Source organism: Coffea arabica, chromosome 10c (genome assembly GCF_036785885.1).
Source record: "Coffea arabica cultivar ET-39 chromosome 10c, Coffea Arabica ET-39 HiFi, whole genome shotgun sequence".
Taxonomy (NCBI): domain Eukaryota; kingdom Viridiplantae; phylum Streptophyta; class Magnoliopsida; order Gentianales; family Rubiaceae; genus Coffea; species Coffea arabica.
In genome coordinates this window covers 28,885,563-28,909,904 of record NC_092329.1, presented here as the reverse complement: position 1 = coordinate 28,909,904, position 24,342 = coordinate 28,885,563, and positions in this window count along the sequence as shown.

The window sequence follows — 24,342 nt, the reverse complement described above, 5'->3', positions numbered from 1 at the left end:
AGCTCAAGCTTTTCTCTTCACTCTCGGTCGATGATAACCAAGTGAAGGTGGGGTGTTTTGGTATGTGGAATGGACTGAGTGAAGTATTGCCGTGGTTATTGAAATATATGTGGACAGAATTTGTGGAGTGTGCGAATTGTTTTGCTTGTGGAAGTGGTGATGGTCTTGATTGGTGGATGTTGCGGTGCTGCCTTGGTTGTCTGTTCAGTTTGGGGCTGTGAATGGAAAGGGTTGTAGGGTGTTGGCTCAGTTGGAGTGTGGCCGAGCTTTGTGTGCTGCAGTGGAGAAGAGTTGTGGAGTTTGTGAGTTTTTGATTGGCTAAGTGGGCGGCAATGAAAGGTTGTACGAGGGAGTGTTTGGCCGTGCATGATGAGGTTGTGGTGGAGTGGAGATTTTGTGGATCGTGAGGGGCATTTTGGTCTTTTCACCCTGCTCCCTAACCTCGTCTAAACTCTAAATTTTAATCTTAATTCCAACGATTATCCTCAAGTAGGATTCGAAAGCCTAAAAACACGATAGTACACTTAAGCCACTTTTTATCGAATATTTATCAGTTATGGTTTAATATTGAGGATCCTAACACTCTTACCTTATTAATTAACTTATTAAAATCAAGTTTGACCTAGTTAAATAAATCTAACATTTAACGTTAGTACTGATTTGAATTTATTTTAAGGGATTAAGGTTATCGATTCGAGTGTCCTTAATATGTTTGAGTCGAGGAAATTAAGATTCTACTATTCATGATAAAACGAAAGATTTAATCTTAGTTCTAAGATATTAAATTAGCCCAGCAAGCTAAGAAATTTCCTATCTTAGGGAAATTAGATTACTTCACATACACTATTTTTACATTCTTAACTGAAATCCAAAAACAAAAGAAATGCTAGAAGTAAATAAGTAAATAAAAGTAAAGGAAATGCAAATGAAATACGAAATGTTATTTATTTATGAATGCATTCTCAGGGTTCTCACATCCTCCCCTCCTTACAAAAATTTTGTCCTCAAAATTTACATTTTCTAAAGAAATAAATTAGGGTACTTGTTCTGCATTTCTTCTTCTAATTCCCAAGTCGCTTCCTCCAGTCCATGATTTTTCCATAACATTTTTACCAGAGGAATTTTCTTGTTCCTTAGCTCCTTCACTTCTCTTTCCAAAATCTTGACTGGTCCTTCTTCATAGCTTAACGTCTCATCCACCTCAATTCCTTCTAGTTGCAGCACATGGCTTGGGTCAGGGTAATATTTCCTAAGCATGGAAACGTGAAATACATCGTGAATCTTAGCCATGCTTGCAGGCAATTTCAGCTGATATGCTACATTCCCAACTTTCTTCACAATTTCAAAAGGTCCGATATACCTTGGCTTCAGCTTCTTTCCTTTCTTAGATATTACTCCGCCTTTCAAGGGTTTAACTCTTAGGAAAACCTTGTCTCCTACTTCAAATTCCAAATCTTTTCTCCTTGTGTCGGCGTAGCTCTTTTGTCTACTTTGGGCAATCTGAAGCCTTTCTCGAATTAGTTTCACTTTCTCTTGGGCTTCCTCTATCCAAGGTATAGCTGTAGGATCTAACATCTTCTTTTCTCCAACTTCGTCCCAATGAATCGGAGATCGACACCTTCTCCCATACAAAGCTTCATAAGGTGCCATTTGAATTGAGGCTTGATAGCTGTTATTATACGCAAATTCAACTAAGGTCATATAGTTACACCATTTACCTCCAAAATCCAGTATACACGACCTTAGCAAATCCTCCAAGGTCGGAATTGTCCTTTCCGACTGCCCGTCGGTTTGGGGATGATACGCAGTACTAAATTTCAACTTAGTCCCCAAAGACTCTTGAAATTTTTGCCAAAAACGTGAGACAAACCTTGGGTCTCGATCAGACACGATACTCACTGGAATCCCATGTAACCTTAGAATCTCTTCTGTGTACAACTTGACCAATTTCTCCAATGAGAAACTCATGCTTACAGGTAGGAAATGTGCAGACTTAGTGAGTCGATCAACTATTACCCAAATTGCATCGAATCCTTTTTGACTCTTAGGCAGTCCCGTTACGAAATCCATTGTTATATGATCCCATTTCCATTCAGGGATTTCCAACGGTTGCAGTAAACCAGAGGGCTTCTGATGCTCGGCTTTCACTTGTTGGCAAGTCAAACATTTCTGCACGTACTCAGCCACATCCTTTTTCAAACCTTCCCACCAGTATAATTCCTTCACATCATGGTACATCTTGGTCACACCTGGATGTATAGTATACCTTGATCGATGTGATTCTTCTAAGATCTCCTTCCTTAACTTGTCATCTGTCGGAACCACAATTCGATCTCGGAATCTCAATATTCCTTCAGACCCTAACTTGAAATCTAGGATTTCTCCCTTTTTCACTTTCTCCAAATTCTTCTGAGTCGTAGGGTCCGTTCTCTGGGCTTCCTTAATACGCTCTAATAATGAGGATTTCAAAGAAAGATTCCCAAATAATACCTTCAATTTCTCCAAGCGAGGGTTCCAACCACTAATTTCTTCTAGCATGTCCCACTCTTTGACCATTAACCCTGCCACTTGGGCCTTTCTACTTAGAGCGTCAGCTACCACATTGGCTTTTCCTGGGTGGTAGTTAATCGAGCAATCATAATCTTCCAAAAATTCTACCCATCGCCTTTGCCTCAGATTTAGTTCCTTTTGGGAGAACAAGTACTTGAGGCTCTTGTGGTCCGTATAAATTTCAAAAGTTACGCCATACAAGTAGTGTCTCCATTTCTTTAAGGCGAAAATCACTGCTGCTAACTCTAAGTCATGAGTTGGGTAGTTTTGTTCGTGAGGCTTCAATCTTCTAGAAGCATAAGCAATCACTTTACCCTTTTGCATTAAAACACATCCTAAGCCTTCTCCAGAGGCATCGGAGTACACTGCATAACCTTCTTCTCCATCAGGTAACACCAAAACAGGAGCGGATATTAAACGTCTCTTTAACTCCTGGAAACTTAACTCGCACTTTGGAGTCCAGATAAACTTATTCCCTTTCTTGGTTAGCTCAGTCATAGGTCCTGCAATCTTTGAAAAATCCTGGATAAATCGCCTATAATAACCTGCTAAACCCAAGAAACTTCTAATTTCAGTTGGGGTTCCTGGCTGCTTCCAATTCATGACGGCTTCAACTTTTGCCGGATCCACGGCAATTCCATCTTTGGAGACCTTGTGCCCTAGAAAAGAAATCTCCGCCAACCAAAACTCGCACTTACTGAATTTTGCATATAGTTTATGCTCTCTTAATATTTGCAATACTATCCCCAAGTGCTTAACATGTTCCTCTTGAGTCTTGGAGTATATCAAAATATCATCTATGAAAACTACGACAAATTGGTCCAAGTATTTCTTAAAAATCCTCTGCATTAAATCCATAAATGCAGCTGGTGCATTAGTTAAACCAAAAGGCATGACTGCGAACTCAAAATGTCCATATCTTGTGCTAAAAGCAGTCTTGGGTATATCCTCCTTCTTAATCTTCAGCTGGTAATACCCTTGCCTTAAATCCAATTTAGAGAAGACCACTGATCCTTGCAGTTGGTCAAACAAGCTATCAATCAACGGTAGAGGGTATTTATTCTTAATGGTAACCTCATTTAACCCTCGGTAGTCAATACATAACCTCAAGCTTCCGTCCTTTTTCTTGACAAATAGAACGGGTGCTCCCCATGGTGAGTCACTTTCCTTCACAAAACCTTTTTCCAGCAGGTCTTGTAATTGGATCTTCAGCTCCTTAAGCTCGGCAGGAGCCATTCGATATGGGGTTTTAGAGATTGGAGCCGTTCCAGGCACCAAGTCGATTTTGAACTCCACATCCCTTTTTGGCGGTAAAGTCTTTAGTTCTTCAGGAAAGACGTCCGGAAAATCCCGTACTACGGGTACATCCTCTAATTTTACTTGATCACTGGGAGTATTAATCAAGAATGCTAGAAAACCTTGAGCTCCTTTAGATAACATTTTCCTTGCCCGTATTCCCGAGACCATAGCAGAAGATGCTAACCTACCCTTAACGTCTAACCTCAGAGTTGCTTCTCCAGGTATACAAAATTCCACTATTTTTTCTCGGCAGTCAAGCTTAGCATGATGGTGACCTAGGAAATCCATTCCTATGATAACGTCATAGCCTTTTATGTCCAAACTAATCAAATCCACTAGCATTTTTCGCTCTCCAATCCAAAATTCGCAATTCTTATAGGTCAAACTAGTGATTACCTTCTTATTACCCATTGGTGTCCTAATTTCAAGATCGTAGGGTAATCTAACAGGTTGCACTTCTATTCCGGACATAAAAGATGGATTTACGAATGAATGCGTTGCACCAGGGTCAATTAACACTTTAGCTAGACGATGAAAAATCGGGAGTGTACCTTCCACGACTTCCGAGGAATTGGGCACGGGCTGGTTATCCAAGGCATACACTCGGCCAGGAACTGTCGGCCGGCTTCCTCCGGAATTGTTTGGTCTTGCGTTCGGAGTAATCCCTTCCTGCACCCTGGGACATCCAGCCATTTGGTGCTCGCTACTCCCGCATCTCAAACACTTTCCTAGCTTCTTCCAGCAGTTGTCTATAGTATGGCCAAGTTTCTTGCAATAAGTACAGGTCGATGGAGGAGTAATTGCTCGACCTCCTTGTGAATTATTCCTAGATTGCCCTCTTCCAATAGGTCCCCCTCTAGCACCATTGTGTCTTCCCCCCTGCATTTCTTGCCCCATTTCCTCTTGCTAAAGCGCCTCGCGGTGCTCCAGGTCTAATCACTCCACCGGTTCCTCGGCCTACTTTGGCCGGTGGGGCATTTCCAAAAATCGGCTCCCGACTACTACTAGGGGCAAATCTTTTCTTAGACTGAAAAGATTTCACTTGGGCTCTAGCTACCTCAAGTCTTTGAGCTCTTTCGACAGCATCTGCGAAAGTATTTATCCTCACAGCGGCTAAACCTTCCTGAAATTCCACATTCAAACCCTGTACAAACCTCCGAACACGCCTTTGTTCGGTGGCTATCAACTCAGGCGCAAAGCGGGATAGTTTGGTGAATTGGACTTCATATTCGGCGACACTCATCGCCCCTTGTTTGCATCTGATGAAGTCATCCTCTCTCTTTTCCTGAATGAGTGGTGGAAGGAATTTGGCATTGAACTCCCTTGTGAAGTTCGCCCAAGTCCTTGGTGTATGGTTGGTCTCCCAAGTAACCCTCACCAAGTTCCACCAAGAGCGAGCAGCTCCCTCGAACTGGAAGGTGGCAAAGGTCACCTGTCGCTCTTCTGTGTAATTTAGAGCTGCAAAGATGTCGGAGATTCTCTCCCACCATCCTTCAGCTATTTCCGGTTCGGGTCCTCCATAGAACTTAGGAGGTCCAAACTTCAGAAATCTTTCCAGTGCCCGATCATCGGAATCAACTGGGCCTCCTGGTTGATGCACTGGTCCAGTGGCTTGGCGTTCAGTCAAGCGCTCTAGGACATCAGTGATACGGTTAATTGCAGTGGCCACTTGGTCTCCGGCCACGCCCTCTTGCCCTTGGTCCTGGTTGACCTCGGGTTCCCTATCACCACCCGCTTCCGGGTGTTGTCTAGTGGGTCTCCCACGGCCTCTTCCTACCATTTGGCGATCCATAGTCTATGATGCCTATTACAGGAGGATGAAGCAATTAAGCGAAGGTGTTATTTATTATGATTATTATTACTCCTTTTTGGTAACTAAAGCCAGTACGAAAATGAGGAAAAAGGAAATAAAATACTTAGCATATATTTCCACATAAAAGTCATACAAATAACAGGTTGGAACATTTCCAAAAGTAAGGCACCTAAGTTAACAAAAATATATACCGCTAATCCCTTATACAAAAATTAGGGATATAGTGCCTCGAAGGTAAGTCATCCACCTAGACAAAACTTGACGGCTTACTAATGTCCCTAGCCTAACCTTCTATAGCTAGTATAAACAGGTAGGTCCTAATCTATCCCTGAGTAGGGCTATCCGGAGTAATGTCCTCAGTCGGGTCCTCCTCAGGGTCCTCCTCTGGATCCTCCTCGACGCCAGCCGGCTCGCTACCCTGAATGAAACTAGCGGCCTCATCCATCATCATCGAGGCATCAGCCCTGATGCCCATACTCCTATCACGCATCCTCTCGGCCAGTCGAGTCGCCCTGGCCCTTTGGCGCGCTATCTCTAGTCGAGCAGCCTCTAGCAAGTGATGCTCAGCAGTGAGCCTAATCTCCAAATCAGCTATGCGATCAAACTGAGTATCTACCATCATGCTCAGCTCCTCCACGTCCTGGATCAGGATGGAGTTAGCGTCCCTCAAGTGGCGGCGCTCATCATCAAGGGATAACACTAACGCGTTGGGGTACGCGTATATGGCCCTACACTCGCATCTAGGGTGCCTATCTGCCGGTGAATATCGAACGAGGTCTCCTCCACCTCGGGGCCTATATGAGATGGATCTAAGTGGCTCTGCATGTCCATTAGCCGTACTACCCCCATTAGCATGTCCGTTTCCATTCTCCATACCTGCAAAGCCATCAAGACTTAAAGATTAGAACTTGAATAACTAACTGAATCGAATATCACTTAAGGTAGTTCTAAGGTCTTCATTCTTATTTCTAGAGAGGATTAAGGTTTCTAACACATCTACTATATCTCTTGAATAACTTTTCTAACCTAGGCTCTGATACCACCTGTGGCGACCCCACTTCCCCCTGAGGCGAACCAAAGGGTTGGCGGGCCGTCTGCCCAGCTCTCGCCAGGACTCACGCAAGCATTCTAACCCAAATCCTTTCGAAGAATATCCTAATCTATTACAACACAAATCTTTCCCGAATAAGATCTTCCTTAAATTCACATTAACTTCAGAGACAACAGTGATATATAAGCAAAATTAGCCAGACGAGGCTCTTAAACGTTACGCATGCTACGCACCACGGCCTACAGTCGTACCAAACTGGATAGATCTTCACAATTCTAAGTAATCCAAACTTACAAACCAAGATATAACGTCAAACAAATCAGAATAGATAAATACGTAAATCCCTATTACAACTTACACACTAGGTATCCAAGTTAGGGTTTACACATTTTCTAGCTTCAAGTGGCAATTCAAAGTAAGAAGTACATTATTCCAAATAACATACTACAGCCCACAAAACAAGTTATAGTATTTCAATACAACCCAAAAGGAAATACAAGCAAGCATTCCAGCTTTCAACTTCCAGAACCTGTTAAGGAAAACAATAAACGTGGGGTGAGCTAAAGCTCAGTGGTGCCCCAAAACATGCAGTCACATAAATCAAACAACGGATAATAATTTAAACAATTTAAGCAATTAGAAAAGCGTGTAACAACACAGGGTAGGATACAGGGGCTCTCAGGAGCCATTTTCCACGCTTGATCAGATACCATCGTAGTTGACCCTCCGTCAACTTTCCCTACTTAATTTCCATGTAGATACACTTATTTTAATCCTAACCCGTCACCATTCATACCTCTGCTTCGGGCCCAAACTTCATCTACCGACGCAGTATACTCGAGATATACCCGTAATAAATTTGTCGAGGGATTCACCCAACGACGTTTTGGTAGTTGGATTCAGATGTCGAGGGATTCACCCAACGACGCAACTACATTTAGATTCACGGATTCAGATGTTATGGTAGTTGGATTCACATGTCGAGGGATTCACCCAGCGACTCAACTACAATTGGATTCATGGATTCTTGGATTCTTAAAAATATTTCATTCTCATCACCACTCGAACGGCTAGTGTGATAAAGTACACACCACTCACTTCGATGGTTCAAAACCAATTTTTTTTTTTTGCAAATATCATATTTCGATTCAAGGAAGCATTTCAATCAGATAGGAATAGAACAGCAGGATTCAAGGAAGCATTTTAATCAAGTAAGCATAGAACAGGCAGGGACACTCACCAAGAGTGAAGTTCAGATGTCAAATTTGGGAATCGAATTCCTCGTCCTCGCAATATCCTAGAACATCAAATATTGAGACTATAAGTTTTATTCAGTTTTTAGGCTTATAACCATCAAGGTTTATCTAGTATATTACTAGTTTATTTTCCTGTAGTAGATTCAAAATTCTACTTAGGTTGAGGCTTGACGAAAATGATCGAAGTATCTCTTATAGTTTTCCTCTAGGTATTATTCCTTAAAACATACTTAGTATCATTTCCTTGAAAAGTCGGCCAGTCTCTTAACCTCAATGTAAGGAAGTTATTTTGAACATTTCTATGAAAATATGGCTTTTGCAAGATTTTTTTTTTCCAACAACTACTTTTCCTAAAATAGGGTTTCTTGCCGAGCAAGTTTCCCATACTTTTTACTAAAATTAATAAAACTTGTGTTTTGGAACTTTTTCTATAGTGAGCTATCCAAGTGCAAAGCTTAAGGGAAGAAAAGAATTAAAATAAGACTTCTAGATTTCAAAAGCTATAGCACTTATTTACTATAGCTATCAAGGCTAGTTTGAGCTAAAGGAAAATATTTTTGATTCAATTGATCATGGTTACTCAGGTACGTAAGGTCAAAACGGCTTCCATAGCTCCGATTCTATTCCGAAATCATCTTATAGAGTAAGATATGGCAAATCTCACTTAGCAAATTACTAAGGCTTCGAAAATCCTTAGTTCTAGATTTCAACAATTGCTTTTCCAGTAAAATAAAATTGAACAACCAAGGCTTCATCAATCATTAGCACTTGGTTTCAACAAACCCATTATGAGCAGATAACAATAAAAATAAAGCCTCCAAGGCGTTCCAGCAATTAGTTTTCATCATTCTATAATATTTGAAAAATCATTCAAATGGCCCAAGGCTTCATCAATTATTAGCCCTTGGCAACATTAATTAACTCCAATCACGATTCAGTCAAAAATTTAAACCACAAGTAAACAAGAATCTTAATCCGAATCCAAATCCAGTTTCACAAAGAAATAGGATATTCACCCAAAACAGTCCACTTTAAGAATTCACTGGCAGCAGTACACATAGAGGAAAAATACGAGATTTCTACAGGACAAAGACCTGTGATTCTAGTTTCCAATGCCACAGACGGCGCCTTAAACTGATTTTCCTACACCAAGTTATATACATTTTACTGGGACTGGTCAGTGGAAATCCAAAAAAAATCTGGAATTTTTATTTTTCACTTGGAAAGATTCCTTTTCCCCTTTTTACACCAAAATGTTTTTATTCAACCCTCCATACCTTTCTTGTGGACTACAAAACTGTACAATTCAGGCATTTCAACCATTATAAATCCCAGAAAAATTCCAAAATCAAAGTTGAGATTTCAACTCAACATTTGGCAACCACAAGAAAATTTCCCTACTAGTCACGGTTGAATCATGCGTGAAGAGCTTTCTATTTTCATTTCATTTTCTGGTTTGGACATGCTTATAAACTCTTAAATTCCTTATGCACGTATCAAGCTAGCATATGAATATTTCCAGCTCAGAAATCAAGTTCAAATAATATCCATAACCATCAAAATTTCCAGAAATTTTTCTGTTTGGTCCGGATGATCTTGCCTTAAGGCAGATTGCACTTTTGAATTTTTATTCCTCTGTTTTAACAACTAATTAGCTACATGCAGGGCCTAAGTACTCATTATTAGCTATATAATTATGATTATAAGCCCAAATTACAAAAATCAAAACCAATTTAAGCTGCACTACCCCAAGCAAGCTCACGGCAAAATTTTCTAACCAAGACAGAATTTTCCACAGCTTTGTTTTCACCATTTGATTGCGAAATTAACACATGCAAGAATCTAATCCTGATAATCATCCAAAATCCAGTTAGATAAACATCATTCATGCTCAGATTGTCCAAACTCAGACCCATTCAGCAGCCAAAATAAAACAAGTGCATCAAGCTCACGGCAGGAGCTTTATAGATAACCAAATTTTTTTGTAGGCCTTCACTATGCCATCCGAAGGTACAAATCAGCATGCAAAATAGAAATCATCACATTTTCATTTGACTAAATCCACTTAAGTGCTCAAATCATCACAGGAAATCAGAATTGGAGTGCGTTATCATCTCAGCTTTCGGATGGTACCTCATCATTCAAAACAGAATTTTCTAATGATTCCATTCAACTTCCGAATGTTCTAACATCACATACATATTACTAGATAACTCCAACTACCTCAGATTAATCCTAAAATGATCCAGAAATTACCTCACAACTAGTCAAGCTTTCACACGAAAATCTGGAAAATGTTTTCCTCCTCTCGGCTCACAAGCACGCGACAGGGTAGTGGTCCTGGTTCAGTGAGTTGCGGCTGGAATTGGCGAGGTGCAGAGTGGTTAAGGTTGCAGTTGTGGTGTTGGTCTGAGGTTATCGAAGGTGGTGATGGTTCTCTGGTGTCTCCCTCAGCTTACGGACAAGACAAGGGGAAATGCAACTCGCGGACAGCACCAGAATTGGAATTTGCAGCTCTCAACTTCCTCCCTCACTCTCGGCTATATGGTGCAGCTCAAGCTTTTCTCTTCACTCTCGGTCGATGATAACCAAGTGAAGGTGGGGTGTTTTGGTATGTGGAATGGACTGAGTGAAGTATTGCCGTGGTTATTGAAATATATGTGGACAGAATTTGTGGAGTGTGCGAATTGTTTTGCTTGTGGAAGTGGTGATGGTCTTGATTGGTGGATGTTGCGGTGTTGCCTTGGTTGTCTGTTCAGTTTGGGGCTGTGAATGGAAAGGGTTGTAGGGTGTTGGCTCAGTTGGAGTGTGGCCGAGCTTTGTGTGCTGCAGTGGAGAAGAGTTGTGGAGTTTGTGAGTTTTTGATTGGCTAAGTGGGCGGCAATGAAAGGTTGTACGAGGGAGTGTTTGGCCGTGCATGATGAGGTTGTGGTGGAGTGGAGATTTTGTGGATCGTGAGGGGCATTTTGGTCTTTTCACCCTGCTCCCTAACCTCGTCTAAACTCTAAATTTTAATCTTAATTCCAACGATTATCCTCAAGTAGGATTCGAAAGCCTAAAAACACGATAGTACACTTAAGCCACTTTTTATCGAATATTTATCAGTTATGGTTTAATATTGAGGATCCTAACACTCTTACCTTATTAATTAACTTATTAAAATCAAGTTTGACCTAGTTAAATAAATCTAACATTTAACGTTAGTACTGATTTGAATTTATTTTAAGGGATTAAGGTTATCGATTCGAGTGTCCTTAATATGTTTGAGTCGAGGAAATTAAGATTCTACTATTCATGATAAAAGGAAAGATTTAATCTTAGTTCTAAGATATTAAATTAGCCCAGCAAGCTAAGAAATTTCCTATCTTAGGGAAATTAGATTACTTCACATACACTATTTTTACATTCTTAACTGAAATCCAAAAACAAAAGAAATGCTAGAAGTAAATAAGTAAATAAAAGTAAAGGAAATGCAAATGAAATACGAAATGTTATTTATTTATGAATGCATTCTCAGGGTTCTCACAAACAAAACGTATATAGAACACTCACCTATTTACGCACAACAACGTGCAAAATATCCTTCCGGATATTATCTTTAGTCACTGAGAAAACCTAAAATTAAATGAAAAGAATATTACCACTCATTTATCACAAACAATTAGGTGCAATCAAAGAAGCTCGACAAATGATGAGCAGAACGTATAAAAGACTTTAAAGTGGAACGAGGACATTTGGACCTGTGGACAAACATAACTAGGGTTTCCTAGACCATACGTAAAACCAAACTCAAAAGGGTTATAAAATTTTCTAATGGAAACACTTGAACTAAAGACAAGTCAAAATCCAACTAGATAGACTAAGAAATACCGTTTTCGGAATCGTTTATATGGTTGAAACTTATCTCATTTTCAAGTAGATATTATAGACTACTTGTCTTAATGAAATTCATGAAAAAGAGAGGACAAAATACTCAAGAAAATCCTAAACCACTCCTCTTTATTTGGTAAGAGTAAGTAAACATTTGGAGTTTCCAATTGAAGAAGGATCATGTTTTTAAGATGGAAAAACGGTCATAGTATTATACAAGTTCAAATAGAACTTAGCTTTCGGGGCGAAAATTTGGGCAGCATGCCCTTTGTGTTTACCTAATTTTCCAGCCATTTATGGCTTCATGATTTTTCTCAGCCAATCCCAAAGTCATGTACACCACAAACTCATCATAATAGCCATTTCATAGGCTCAAGACAATATAAGAACAAAAATCAAAGTAATAACAGTGTGGAAATGCAATTTGACAAAAGACAGTTTTGACGGGTTCATGCGCAACGGTCACAACCTGAGTTACACTTATCGGATTGGGATGAAACTTATGCCGTTTCGAAGCTAAGACACAGGGATACAATGTTGAAGAAGGCCACTCAGTCCAGTTTACCCTGTATCTAGGTCGAATTTATCAAAATGATCCCAGATTTTCTAGTTCAAGGTTTACTGTGGTAGTCTTGATTCATCCACTCTGATCTCAGCACACATAACTCCAAATCCAGTAATTTCAAAGCCATATGAAAACTAAGACAAATGTATACAATTCTCATGAAGATGACTCAGTCAGATTTACAATGCAATCTAGTCAAATTCCCACTTTACAGATTCAAAATCCAACTAGTCGGTTAATTAACCGCACTGCATTCAAATGACCATATCCCAGTCTACCGAGGTCCGTTTAAGACGTTCTTGGCGGCGTTGAAAATATAATACAGGGTAATAAAACTTTCATGTTTTGACAATTGGCTAAATCTGAACGGATTATAGTGAACAAACACAACCAAAGAGACTAAACTGTCCACGCGGAATTCTGGAAAGTAACCTAGATCAGTGAGGGTATTTTCATCTTTTCACAAGATACGTTGCTCCGATTGAGCTGAAATTTTGTGGGCAACTATAAAATACTATTCTCTACAACTTTCATGTTTTGACCTAAGGCCAATTCGGCCTCTAACATGAGGCAACAAAACCGGACAGAAAGGGGAAAGAAATTTCCAGAAATCTGGAATTTTTTATTGTTAATGGAACCTTTCTTGATTTCTTGCTCCCATCATCACTACAACCACTTATCTAAGCTTAGATACAACATAGATCATCCATATAGCAAGTATAGACAGCACATACCTCAAAACAAAGCTTGCAAGAGTACCACTTCATTTCCTCTTGAAAATTTTAGCTTCCCAAGATCACAATTCACACTTTAATCGGTTTAGAATTTGTTTCTTGCACTTGGATGGTGCAAATCAAGAAGAAAATTGTTTTCTCTTGCTCTCCCTTTCTCTCTCTCTTTGGTCAGCCATGAAGAAGAAGAAATGAGGAAGATTAAGCTTAGTTTGTCTTATAAGAAGGTAGAAAGATAAGAATTAATTCTAACCACAAGTTTGGCCAACACTTGGTTTAACCTCAACCACAAATTTTTTCTCTTTCTTTCCTTGCATTTGAGCCACAAATTTCGGTCAAGAGATAATCATGAGGGGGAAGATATTTTGGTCAATTAGTAATGAGCTTGTATGGTAAGAAAGTGGTGATCAAGTGGAGGTTAAATCGGTAGTGCACGGTACACGTCGGTGTGACGCGTTTTCTATTAAATCGCACGTACTAGGGTTTTTACTTCCAATTCACTAACTTTTTATCATTTCTTCTAATCACATATTATTTCTCACTTAAAAGTCACTCTTAAACACCAAATTTGATCCTTACTCGGTACCGGATAATTATACTGCGGTTACACGAAAAAATCCGATTTCACCTTGAATTGAAAATGAATAGGAAAACCCTAATTTCCTATGGTCATTGGCACTTTTCTAGGGTGATTGAACCATGGATAACATGAAATAATAATTTCCAAATAATTTTCAAATAAAAGGGAATTTTTGAGAAATATGTAAGGAATTTGTGAGTCCTCACACTCTCTCCCCCTTAAAAGAATTTCGACCTCGAAATTCCAACTTGAATTAATCAGATCAAAAATAGTTCTCAAAAGTTGATCACGTACTAAGAATCATTTCAATCTCACCACAAGGATCTTTTGGATTACAATATTTTCCAGACTCAGCTAAGATGACCCTGTCCAGTCTCTCACGTCACTTCCTAGTCACTAGATGTCCGTAGATTTCTTATATTCATTTTAGTCGGACAAAGCCTGTTCATGTTCCAAAATACAAGTCTCAAGTACCTAGTAGCTAGCATCGCCTCAACTCTGGAGTACTCGGGCACGAGAATCCGAAATAAGGTAATTCACAACTCAAGCCGGCCGGTCCCAAGAGTATATCACCAAATTCGAGATTCCTACCCAACATACATATCAAATTTTCTCCAAGCATCAAGATAAAGGTTTTTATACCTATCGCATCTATAATCCACAGCTTCACTCTAGAAGAGCACTTAACCCTTTTTGTCATCCATATGATAAGGACCATAACACCACTTGGTCCTATCTTGCTCCTTTGTAGAGACCACGTGAAGTGGCTCTAAATTACATCGCTACAAGCAATCATTTAACTTTCAAGCCAGTCCCACAGTTTAGCATCCTAAACATCAGCCTAGGATACACTACAAAGATCTGAAGCCTAAGCTCTGATACCACCTGTGACGGCCCCACCTCATCCTAGGGCGTACCAAAGAGTTCGGCGGGTCGCCTGCCCAGCTCTCACCAGGACTCACTCACTCGTATCATGTATATACATCCATAGACAATAGATGCTCAAGTAAAAGATAAGAAACTTCTACACACCAGAAGTCTTCAAAGTGTTTACCATTCAAGTACAAACATCGAATATACGAGGGTTCTCATTCCTCATACAACCAGCCCGTGCCAAACACTAGGGCGAGAACCATTGCAAGGCCAAAGAACTAGATCAACTAGACTATACAGAACTCTCGTCCTTGCTCGCCTTTCCCTGCTAAGGAAAACAATTTATGTGGTATGAGCTAAAAAGCCCAGTTGTCGCGCCCCATTTTTTGATGAAATAAATAAATGGTTTGAAAAATGTATTTTGTGATTGGAAAATGAATCGTGATTTAAAAGAAAAATGGGTCTAAATGGGACTTTTGAAAATGCGACGATTTGACCCAAGAAAAATAGTTCAAAAAGGGTTTTTTATATGAAAAATGGAGTCGCCACTTGGTATAGAGTTAGGGTGTACCAAGTCACCCAAAAAGTGAATTTTTTAAGGAAAAAAAAAATAAGAAACCCTTTTGAACGACTCCTAGTCCACGCAAACAAAGAAAAAGATTCGGGAGTCACATTTGACGAAAGGGAAGGCAAGGATAAAAATCCAAGGCACCCCTTCGACCTAGCCAAGGCTAGTTGCGTTGATTTAATCAAAGATTTTCTTGTTTTAACCAAAGAATTTATTACATTTGGATGTGCTACATGAAATGCAAAACCCTAGATTCTAAGATGTCTCTTGTAAGGTTTTTGGTCCCAACCACATGAATTGTGGCGGCCAATGAAAGAAAACCTTATAGAGGTCGATTAATGCAAATGATAATTCAAATGCAAGTGTGCAAGTGTGAAAGTGTATGAAAGATGCAAGAAATGTAAGTGCAAGTGTGCGAATGTATAAAAAGGTGCATGTGTGAAATTGTATAAAATTCAAGTGTTTTTTGTGTGCAAGTGTGTGAAAATAGAATAATAGATATATAAGGTAAAGTGGAATTCCATTTGTGAGGTGAAAATGAGCACGTGATAGGAAAAATGTAGTGAGAAAGTATGGTTTGAGAAATGTGAAAAAATGTGGTTAAAAGAGTATGTAGATGATAAAAATGAAAGTATGACCCTAGAGGAATGCAACAAGTCGGGTACGGGGGGTTGACTCCTAACTTTTCGACTTTTATTTTCCCTCGGATTAGAAGGTAAAACTAGCGTGCTAAGGCTATCGAGTAGCCACACTCGCTCGTTTCCCTTATCAAGAGGGGACTCTCAAGTGAATGAACCCTATGACTAGCATGAAATGCAAAAATCCTAAAATGGAGGGAAAAGGGGTTCGAGGGGCATGCAAAATGATAAAACTAAGAAAAATGCATGAAATGAAGTGAAATATGCAAACATGTACTAACGAGGGGAAATCCCTAAGGGTCTAGCGTTGGACTAGCCCATTCTATGAATTCCGACTAGCGTTGGACTAGTAGAAACGTACATTCATCCATTCCATTCATCTACACTATGAAAAACGAGTAGACATGCAAATCACCTAAAACACGTAGCACGTAACACTTAGCATGCTCGACTAGATGCAAAAATCCTAATAAAGCATTTAACACATAACATATAGCAAGCAACCAAACTAATGAACTATTACATTTGCTAGCTAGGCACACGTCTTCAATAGGTCTTCATCGGATGCTCCTCCAAGCCCTATCTATTACAAGCCAAGAGGTGTACACATACCCCATTAAAAGAATAACTTAATGAAAACAAAAGGTAAATGACATAAGTAAAAGGAATTAAAGAAAAGCTAGGAAAGCAAAGTAGGCATGCAATTCACTTAACACGTTGGGTCACATAGGAGAGAAACAAAAAGGGATAAAAGAAAATATACCGCCCTTGAAATGAAGCTCTAAATGGAGTGAAATCACTTATTTATCCTCCAAAATAAAAGAAATGGTCAAGGTACCAATTAAATAATCACAAAAGATAAAAATAAGCATGAATTTGAATCAATTAAATCATGTCAACAATCCACATTTAAGAAGTCAAAAGAAGAAAGGACCTGATTGCAAAGATTGACAAAATTTTGGGACCAAAATTAAAGTAAAATAAAGTTCAGGGACCTATTTGCAATTAAACTAAGGATCCAATTGAAAGAAGTTGAAAATATCCAAGGCCACAGCACAGTTAAGGAGAAATTCAGGGACTGATTTACGAAATTGTTTCCTGGCTTCTTAATGGACCAAACCATTGGGCCATTTCCTTTATTTGTTTGGGCCAAAGCTTCCAAGCCCAATCGGAAATCCCAAAACAAAAGGGAATGGGCCATTGTCACCCTTCTTGGGCCAAGATCACTTGGCCCAATCGGAAGTCCAAGGAAAAAACGAGTGGGCTAGTATTATTTTGGCCCAAAAATTAGCCAACCAAAACACATGGACCATGACCCTCTAGCCCAAGCCAAAAACCCAAAAATGAATTAAACCCTCTTACACAAACCCAACTAAATATCATTAGCCAAACATAAATCTAAGCCCAACAAGACAACAAACCAACTAAAATTATTTAAGCCACAATTATGATCTAAAACCCAAAATAAATGTATCCCAAAAAGTCACATAAAATAGGCAAACATAGGATTAAGCTCAAGAAAGGCAAAATGGATTTGATTTTTCCAAACTTTGAGGCCACGGTGAACAAGGGGACTTGAGTGATTAAAATGCAACAAAAGCAAGGACCTAAAGTGAGACCTCCAATCAAATGATAAAATTCACAAGAAATGAATAAGAACCCCATCTTACAATAGAATGGCAAAATTCAACATTCCACTAAAGTTTCAAATCAAAGCTATAAGTCTATAAAGGTTATTAAAATCTACAAAATCATTCTAAACTCACTAAAAGTTTTACCCAAAATCATATCAAAGCATGTCAAGAACAATTAAAATTCTAGAATGACACAATTGATTAAATTACTCAACTAATTGGACCATAACAAGACAAGAGGGAACTTAGGGGGTTAAAGTGCAAGTGTTTTAGGACCTAATTGTAAGAACAAACACCTAATCGGGCCATAGTAGGACAAAGGGGGATTTGAGGGGTTGGAATGCAATTTTTGAAATTATTTTCATGCAAAAACATGCAAATTTCACGAGGTAGACAACAGAAAGGAAATGCTTGCTGCAACTTTAAATTCCAAACGCAAATTTCAATCCCCACGCTCAATTTTGATCTAAACCTTACCCACCAAACATCAAAACTCTAGATTAAACAACCGAATATAGAACTTCAACATCTAAACAAGCAAAACGTAAGATGAAACTCATACAAAAGACACAACGAAACTCATGCATTCGGCTGATTTCTTTCTGTTGCAACTAACATGTGCATGAAGCATTTCATGAGTTCCAATGAATATGTAGATTCATCACCCAATCCTACAAAACTCCAAACCAACAAGAGACCATGCAATAAAGCAAGATCATTATGCTTGAACATCAAAAAAACTCATACAAAAGATCATGCCATCATCGAAACAGCAACCTGTATTTTTAGCTACAGTTAACTACGCTTGTGATGTTCATCAGGTGCCAACCTTCATTCAACACAGACAGCCTCTCAACCAAACAGCCAAGGACTGATATTGAGCATTCAAAATCACAGAAATTGAACATTCAAGCACACAAAACCTCTGCAAGAAAATTCTGCCACTTTTTTCTGTTTTTTTAGTAAGTTCGCAGCTCCCGCTCGTGAACAATGTACAAAACAAAAAAAAAAAAGAAAGAAAAACCTGATTATCTACCAACTTAACTCACGGACTTCACCAATCACCAAGCTCGACACTGATAAAACATGGTTCATCTTGACCTCAACAGATTCAGCAAAAGGCATCCAAGTCAAACAAAATGACAAAGCTGAAGCGAAATCTGAAAATTTATTTACTATTTTGTTTCGTGACTTTGCTATGTTACTCCATCAGCCTCATAAATCATGCAAACCATCTTCAAACTAATCAATACCATGCAACCAAACACTAAATAAAGCACAATCAATAGCAATAGGAGACAGAACTGCGTAGCTTTGCTGGGTTTTCAATCTAGCGACAAGCACAACTTAGCCTTTTCCTTCAAAACTCATGCCCACGACACATAGAACAGGAGGAAAAAGAAAATAAACGCAAGAGAGACAACAAAGGGTAAATAAGCTCAATAAACCAGCGGCAAACAGGTTTGACAACTCAGGCATCTTATTAGCAGAGATCTGGTTTCCTATACTGCAATTAATGGGCTTCATACCAAAATCCAAGCAAATACCAAATTTCCACCCCAAGGCAACAATCAAAATCGAATCTTGAAGTTTGGAATCACAAAAATTCCCAGGTCAAACCTACGCACACAGAGGAGGACCAAAGATGCAACCTTTAGTTCAATGGATTACCTGATAGAGATTTTTGACAGGGCTGAAGTCAGAAGGAATGAGCCGGCATCAAACTTCTATGGAACTTCTGGAAAAACAAGCCTCCTAGTCTCTTCCTCACGTCGGTCTTCCTCCTACGGATGCAGCCGCAACTCCTGCTCCTCCTTTCAATTCCCTCTCTTCCCCTTTCTGTCTATAATCGTCACTCCCTGTAAAATTCCCTCCTGATTTTTAGCTGTGTCCCTCACTCAGACCTCTCCAGTTTTTTTAGCCGTGAAAACCCTTGCTCAGTTTTTTCCTTTCAGCTTGTCGATGCTCTCCCAAAAAAAAACCCCTGTTCGGCTACTACTTTCTTCTCCCTTTATATCAACTAAACACCCCCAAAACCCTATGTTCAATGGTTGGAAATCATCCCCCTTAAACCCTCTTTTCCCTGGCCATCCGATGGCTCCTATGTGTGCCTTTTGCACGCTGCAAAAAATTGCAGCGTGCATGCCGTGCAAATTTTTTTTTTTTTTTTTTTGTTTAAAACAAAAACAAAGTAAAATTTAAGTAATAAACAAAATATAATTAAGTAAAACAAAAATATAAAGAACAAGATGATAAAAAAAACAAAAATATCAAACAAAAATAAACGAATGAAGTTGCAATTTTTCTCTTCCCATTTTTCATTTTTTCACTCTTTTCATTAATTTCTTCTTTTCTCCTTTTTATGATTTTGTATTTTCATTTTTCTTTCAAGAAAGCATTGAATAAAAACAAAATGACTAAAATGATTTTTCTTTTCTTTCTAAAAACTCTATAAACTTAAAAACTAAAAAAACTAAAAACTAAAAACTAAAATCTAAAACTTAAAAGTGATTAAAAACCTAAAATGACAAAACAAAAATGAATAGACAAACTGAAAGGGCAAAATGACTAAAACTAAAATAAAAAAAAAACAACTAGAAATGCAAAACACACAATAATGAACTAAATGCAAGCGATCTAAAAAAAAAAAAACAAAATCATGAAGTAGATGCCACATACAAATTATTCAAAATTTGGTGTCTACAGTTTGCCCCTCTTTGTCTGAGTTTTGAAAAAACTTGAGACAAAGAAGTGGACACCAAATACTTACCTGTGTTATTGGGCTGCAAAAGATTCCAACGAGCAGGAATTCTACTACGGGACTGACCCGAACATGAAAAATAAGACGGGACTGACCCGAACAGGAGTTTAGACGGGACTGACCCGAACAGAAATTTAAACGGGACTGACCCGAACAGAAATTAAACGGGACTGACCCGAACAGAAATTTAAACGGGACTGACCCGAACAGAAATTTTAAACGGGACTGACCCGAACAGAATTTTAAACGGGACTGACCCGAACAGGAATTTAAACGGGACTGACCCGAACAAGAGTTTAAACGGGACTGACCCGAACAGAATTTTAAACGGGACTGACCCGAACAGGAATTTAAACAGGACTGACCCGAACAAGAGTTTAAACGGGGCTGACCCGAACAGAAATTTAAACGGGACTGACCCGAACAGAATTTGAAAGGGACTGACCCGAACAGAAATTTAAACGGGACTGACCCGAACAAGAGTTTAAACGGGACTGACCCGAACAGAAAATTAAACGGGACTGACCCGAACAGGAATTTTAAACGGGACTGACCCGAACATGAAAAATAAAACGGGACTGACCCGAACAGAAATTTAAACGGGACTGACCCGAACAAGAGTTTAAACGGGATTGACCCGAACAAGAATTTAAACGGGACTGACCCGAACAGGAGTTTAAACGGGACTGACCCGAACAAAAATTTAAACGGGACTCACTGGGGAAGTTTGAGACACTGAATTGAATTTTTACCTGAGAGTAGTTCAAATGTTTGTACCTAGAGGGAGATTGGATCTCTGTAGTTGAAGCGATGGCTGGTGTTGGTCCTTATAATCCAACTTTGCAAATAACATTGCTTTAGGTTTGAAAAAGAGAATGATCGCTGTCATTTGTGAACGCAGTGTTCCTGCAAGAAAAGAATAAATAATAATGGATTTGCCACCATTATTTGATCCGGTTTGCCTTGAGAATCGTGTAAACATGAGTCTTGTACTATTTTTGCCTCTGTTCCGCGGCATCCGTCTTGGTCGAACTTGTGACTTTGCAAATTCTAAGACTGATAAAATACGGATTGACCACGTCACCCAATCCAGGTGGTAGCTTTGTTGCATGTTACTCCCTGTATCTGATGATTGAATCCCCTATTTTTGCTCAAACCTTTGGGTTTATCACTCATTTGAATTCAATGGTAAAAGAATGATGCGTGAAAACTTGTCATATAACGATCAATGTACATGCAAGATTATCTCCTATGTCGGGCAAAGATGAGCATGCGAAAGAATGTAGACAATCATAAGCAGTCATACACAAATAATTGAAAACAACCAAAAGATTCATAAAGATACATTTTGCAAAAGAATATTTGTAAAGAACAATACAAGTTTAGCCAACGAATATCATATTCAAGACTTTGGATATTTTGCTTCGGAATCCGATACTGACAAAAGTATCACAAATATGAGGAAAAGTCCAAATGAACCAGGTCACCAGCTGTTCCTCCCCGCGCTTGTCTGTTGTGAAAGACCCGCCTTGGCGCCCTTTCGGGTTTTCACCAAGGTTGCCCCTACCCTTTTTGTTTTTGCTCTTTCTTTTTCTTTTTGATTTTTTTTTTTTTTTTTTTACAAGGCGCCCTTTCGGGTTTTCACCTAAAGAATAAAGACACGTCTCGACCATGATCGACTCAGAAATATGAGTTAAAGGTTTCAGGCATCAGTAAAATGCACTTCCCTTGTAGATTAGGCGAAGGCATTACGGACATCACTTGCCAGTTGATTATCAAATTTTGCTAATAGAAATGCGACAAATGACGGAAGCCAGGACTTTGGGTTTTGTAATGAGGTCAGGTGGGGTGTTTTTCCAGAAAGGTTAAGGCTTGAAAGCAAATTCGATGCCAGGGGTAAAATAAACTGAGATTGCTCTATTCTGAAATCATTTCCGATTTTGAACGAAACCGGGGAAAATTTGCCCCAGTTTGATCGGATTTTCACTCTTTGCATTTTCTTCATTGCATTTCCCTCACTTTTGCATTTTTCTTTGAAAACTAAATTTGCCCCAGTGTAAGGGTTCTTTCTTCTCTTTTTTTTTTCGAAATAAATTTGCCCCAGTGTGGGGTTTGCAATTTTCAAGGGTTATCAAACGAAAATTTTGTCAATTCTGATGGCTCAAAGGGGACAAGTAGGGATAAAATATTTTAAGTGTAAAAGAAGATGGCCTGACTTGCATTTCGCCATTTGCATGAATTTCTGAAGAAAATTTGCATTATCAAATGAAAAACTTTTTGCACATATCTGAGTTGATGGGTTGAGGGAATGCTCGTCCATCCATTTCTGCTAAAATAAGGGCTCCGCCAGGTAATACCTTTTGGACAATGAACGGCCCTTGCCAATTCGGAGCAAATTTGCCTTTAGCTTCATCTTGCATCGACAAAATTCGCTTTAGCACTTTGTCACCTTCTTCAAATGCACGCCGATGGACCTTTTTGTTGTAAGCTCGGGCCACCCGTTTCTGATAGCACTGACCATGACAGATAGCGTTGAATCGCCTTTCATCGATCAACGTCAATTGCTCATGGCGCTGCTTTATCCAGTCAGCCTCCTCCAATTTAGCCTCCATAAGGATTCGCAACGAAGGAATTTCAACTTCGGCTGGTAATACAGCTTCCATTCCATACATCAGTAAATATGGCGTTGCCCCAGTCGATGTCCGGATAGAAGTCCGATACGCCATTAGTGCATAAGGCAACTTGTCATGCCAATCGCGATGCCTTTCAGTCATTTTGCGGATAATCTTCTTCAAATTCTTATTCGCGGCTTCTACAGCTCCGTTCATCTGAGGCCTATAAATGGCGGAGTTGCGGTGTCTGATCTTGAACTGCTCGCATAGTCCATCCACCATGTCATTGTTCAGATTCTTGGCATTGTCAGTGATAAGCGTTTCAGGCACCCCAAATCGACAGATGATGTGATCTCTCAAGAAATTGGCAACTACTTTCTTCGTCACATGTTTAAATGATTCCGCCTCAACCCATTTGGTAAAGTACTCAATCGCCACCAATATAAATCGATGCCCATTTGAAGCGGGAGGATCGATTGTCCCAATCACGTCCATACCCCACATTGAACAGGGCCACGGGGCGGTCATGCTATGCAACTCAGTGGGTGGAGCGCGTATAATGTCACCGTGCATTTGGCATTTTATACATCTCCGGACAAAGTCTATACAATCATGCTCCATAGTAAGCCAGAAGTATCCGGTTCTCATGATTTTCTTCGCTAGCAGATGGCCATTCATGTGAGGTCCACAAACGCCACTATGCACTTCTTTCATCATATATTGAGCTTCATCTTCATCAACGCACCTTAAAAGGTTCAAATCCGGGGTTCTTTTGTACAACACTTCACCATTTAAGAAAAATTTGGAAGCCATTCTACGCAGAAAACTTTTGTCCTTGGTACTAGCATGCTGGGGGTAAGATCCAGTTTTGAGAAATTCCTTAAGATCATTATACCAAGGAACTTTGTCGGAGGACTTGTCTACAACCCAACAGTGAGCAGGTTTATCTTGAAGTTGAATCTGGATCGGTTCAATTTTCAATTCATCTGGATACTGAATCATAGAAGCTAAGGTGGCCAAAGCATCGGCAAATGCATTTCGGGCTCGTGGGAGGTGTCTGAACTCCAATTTTTGAAATTGTTTGGCCAGAGTGAGCAAACTACAATGGTAGGGCAGAATTTTTGAATCTTTGGTTATCCACTGCTTCAAGGTTTGGTGCACGAGTAAATCTGAGTCACTGAAAGCTACCAACTCCTTGATCTCCATTTCCAAAGCCACTTTGAGACCAAAAATGCAAGCTTCATATTCAGCCATGTTGTTGGTACAAGCAAATTGCAACTTGGCAGCGGCAGGGTAGTGTTTTCCTTCGGGCGAAACCAGAACAGCTCCAATTCCAGCTCCTAGAGAATTTGAAGCTCCGTCGAAGAAAAGCCTCCATTCAGGGCACTGCTCACTTATATCGTCCGTGGCGCCTACAAATAAGATCTTTTCATCAGGGAAATAGGTGTGAAGTGGCTGATAATCATCGTCCCTTGGGTTTTCCGCCAGATGATCAGCTATAGCTTGCCCCTTGACGGCCTTCTGTGAAGTGAAAATAATGT